We start from the raw sequence: 4140 nt of genomic DNA, 5'->3' as shown, positions 1-4140 counted from the left end.
AAACCAAGCAACAGGACACCTGCCTTTTGTTCTCAGCATGTGCCTGGCCTGGAAGGCTTTTTATCACCTTTTGCCCAGACCTGCAACCAAAACAAATGAACAATTTCCCCCCCAAGGAAATCTGAAGTGAAATGTGGTTATGAAAACACTAAGTATTCCTCTCCAGTAATGGGGCTTCCCTGTGAAACCAGCACATCAAAGAAACTAGGATTTAACTTTTCACTACAATATGATTTTTTAAAACAACCCTATAGCCCAAGGTACTTTTGGAAGATGAAATGTCCTTACATATTTCTGTGGGAAAAACACGCTCGCAATTCTATATGTTTAATGTGTTTTTGTGTGCAATATATTCTTGAACCAACAACAAAACTTCAAAAAATGAGTAACTACAATATGTGCAGGGTCAGAACAAAGCACAATGTGTTTCGCAGTTTAATTAAATCCCAAGTGAAAGAGACTTAAGAGTATTTGTGTGTGTGTATGTGTGTGTGCATGCATGTATGTGTGTGTGCGTGCATGTATGTATGTATGTATGTGTGTATGTATATATACATATATATACATACACACATACATACATGCATATATATATATGTATATATACATACACACATACATACATATGTGTATGATGTTGGAGTAGGGCCACTTGTTTGTTTCTGGCTGCTCAAGGAGGTTGCTTGTTGGTTCCTGGCTGCCCAGCTAGCTTAGACACAAAATAATCACACAGAAAGCATATTATTTAAATCACTGCTTGACCCATTAGCTCTAGCTTCTTATTGGCTTACCTATTAATTTAACTCATTTCTATTAGTCTGTATATCATCATATGGCTGTGTCTTACCAGGTAAAGTTCCCAGCATCTGTCTCCAGTGGCTCCATGGTTTCTCTCTGATTCCACCCTTCTTTCTCCCAGCATTTCATTTAGTTTTCCCTGCCTTCTCTGTTCCCCTATAGTTCTGCTATAGAACCAAAGCAGTTTCTTTATTCATTGACCAATAAAATCAACACATAGACAGAAGGACTTCCCACACTAATGTGATATATGTGTGTGTGTGTGTGTGTGTGTGTGTGTGTGTATTTGGAGTGAGAAGAACAGATAGATATTTTTAAATCATCAAAATCCAACCAAACAATCTAGAGCTCAGTTGGCAAGATGGCTTGGTGGATGAAGTTATCACCAAGCCTGGTGACCTGAGTTTGGCCCCTGGAGCCCACATGATGGGAAGAAAGAGTGCTCTCCCACAAGCTGTTGGCTGACCTCCACATGCATGCTGTGGCGTGCTCCACCTCCAAAGAAACACATACAGTTAAAAAAATCAAGTGCTTTCTAACCTGGAAACTAGAAAATAAATAACTTGATAAATAGTTGAAGCCCAAAAGCTCACTGTGGAGAAATCAATGCACTAACAAGCTTAGATGCAGGACTCCTCAGAAAGCGGCTAGGAGTTAAAATTGATAGTTTTTATTAAAGTATACATATTGAAGATGATTGACCATAAGCACTTTTGTGTATCTTGGATAGGCCTATTTTATCCACAGTGTTTATTGATTAATGTATGTTGCTGTACTGCAGCATTCAGAATCTGGACAACGTGAAAGAGGGCAAAGCGTTTGAAACTCAGCATCTGCCCTGTGTTATATAATACACGGAGGGCTGACTCCTTGTGTGATGTAATACACGCAGGGCTGACTCCTTGTGTTATATAATACACACAGGGCTGACTCACTGTGTGATGTAATACACACAGGGCTGACTCACTGTGTGATGTAATACACACAGGGCTGGCTCATTGTGTGTTGTAATACACGCAGGGCTGACCCACTGTGTGATATAATACACGCAGGGCTGACTCACTGTGTGATGCTGTTGAATGTTGGAGAGTGGATTACAAATTGTTGCTTAGATTCAACAAATCAAAGGGAAGACCGCCATATTCTTATGAATAGGGACAATTATTGGGTCAACATTTTTAACAGGACAGGCACCTCCAAGTCCATGGTGGTTTTGATTCTTCTCCTATTTAAAGTTATATGATAGAAAGGTGAGAACATCCTCAATCTCACCCTGGTCTTTACTCACCTACAAATATTGAGACTTTGTTTAACTATAGAGCAAGAGCATCCCTTTTCCCTGCTGGGACACTTTGTTCTGCTAACACCCTTCTCTCCCCAGACACCAAACATTCCATCAGAGTGGACAATTCCAAGAGTGTAACACCAACAAACATACATTTTATTGATATGATGCTGCCGCTGTCTTAACTTCTTACTTTTAAAAAGGCCCTTTACTCTGTAGCTCAGGCTGGGGTGCAACTCCCAGTCATCCTGTCTTTTCCTAGTGCTTAGGATTACAGGTGTCTGCCTCTGGATTTCTGGTTTTTTGTTTTTTTTTTTCATATAAGCCCACTGTACCAGCAGGCTTTTTGTCTGTTTTTTAATGATCTTTTCATTGCCACTGACAATGTCCCCAGTGCAAAACCCCATGGTTACTTTTCAGTTTTTACCTCTGTCCTCTTAGAGCTTGTCAAGGTGAACCTTTGCCTCCTTTGGAAGGGTTTCTAGGTCACGCTCCTATCCTGGGATTCCACTAGGTCACGCTCTTATCCTGGGATTCCACATATCTCCATGGCCAGTTCTCTCCATTCGCCTTCCCCAAATCTCCTGTACCCCAGGGAAGCTACGTTCCTGACTATTTCATTCATACCTTGGTGGCTTTGTTCTGCCTGAAGAAATTAAGTACCTCCCCTCTGCTCAGTTCCCTTACCTTGCTGTCCCCAGCCTAATCCCGTTCCTCTAGATTTTCACATCCAGCGGTGCTGACTAGATCACATAATCGGCCTTTCAGCCTCCATATGTCTAGAACTAAACTTCAGTGCCATCCTTCTTGCCGCCTTCACTGGCACCCACCTCTGTGGAGTCTCTTCCAGTGTACTCCCAAATCCCAACACTTGGGCTGTTTTCTTATTTTCACACTTGGGCTGTTTTCTTATGTTCACAATTACTTAACTGGAATCTGTTTTCAGTAAGAAAGCAGCAGAGGTCATAGCATGTCAATTTTTTCTTCAAAACCTTCCAGGGGCTCACAAAATTCCCTCTGTCACTTGGAGTAAGAGCTAGGATCCTCTCTATGGCCCCCGGGTGCTACATGCAGTGGAATCTGTCTCGCTGCTGGTTCTTTACTGCCATGGCTCTCTCTACCTACATCAGCATCCTTGTGGATGTTTGAAGATGTTCTGATGCTGGCAGCTTTAACTTGGGGTCCTTACACATCATCTCCCTCTTTTGCCTCTTCGAAAGAATCTGTGCCGTCTGTTTCCTTCAAGAGCTTTCTCTGATTCCATCATCTCAAAGGCTTGCCCACATTGTTCTCTTTTAAGACTTGCAGTGTCCTTCCCACTTCCCACTTTATTTTCCCACAACACCCTGACTGCTCTGCCATATTTTCCTAACCCATCTATTTATACACTTGTCTGACTGTTTTTAACCTCTCGGGTCTCCTGGATTGTTTTGTTTGCTGATATACCCCAAACAAGAAGCCAGGACTAGAATCTACTGCACACACTAAGAGAACAGGTCGTTGAGATTTCACATTACGAGCACAACAAAAGATTTAGGAGAACATTCTGATAGAGTAAAATGAATAGGTGCTGAATTTAAAATAGCTGTGCAGGAAGCATTTGCTAAAATAAGAACGAGACTTGGAATAATGAGCAAAACCAAGACACAACTAAAGACAGTCAAGGGGCTGGAGAGAAGGCTCAGTGAAGAGTGCTTGCTGTACACTCAGGAGGGGCAGACCCCAGTACCCATGAAACAAGCTGGGCTTTCCCAAAGTGTACACAGAGTGAGTGACTGTGTAGGGTTCATCCCCAAATGGGACCTCTTCATCTAAAGCTCAGGAAATATCACAGAAGGGGTGGGAAGAGCATGAGAGCCAGAGGACCAAGAGGACTCGTATGGAATAGTTTCCTCTGGACATGACAAGGGTGTAACACCCGTGAACTGCCAACAATGGGAGCCCCTGCACAAGACCTTCATGGGACCCCATCAGCCAACATTCCAGCATACGCAAGTGGTGCTGCTCCTCATTGAAGAGCTATAGAGAGCCGGTGGCTTCTGAGGAAGAGAAAGTCA

The 4140-nt window shown here is 42.7% G+C and overlaps 1 protein-coding gene across 1 annotated transcript in view; it reads left to right on the top strand.

Moving 5' to 3' along the window:
* Nucleotides 1–4140, top strand: part of Epsti1 (epithelial stromal interaction 1) — a 104244-nt gene that overhangs the window by 96773 nt on the left and 3331 nt on the right. The window lies entirely within an intron of this gene.

This window comes from Microtus ochrogaster, unplaced genomic scaffold, assembly GCF_000317375.1.
Source record: "Microtus ochrogaster isolate Prairie Vole_2 unplaced genomic scaffold, MicOch1.0 UNK88, whole genome shotgun sequence".
Lineage (NCBI taxonomy): Eukaryota > Metazoa > Chordata > Mammalia > Rodentia > Cricetidae > Microtus > Microtus ochrogaster.
The sequence above is the reverse complement of the archived record's forward strand: the minus strand, read 5'-3'. Positions and strand labels throughout refer to the sequence as shown.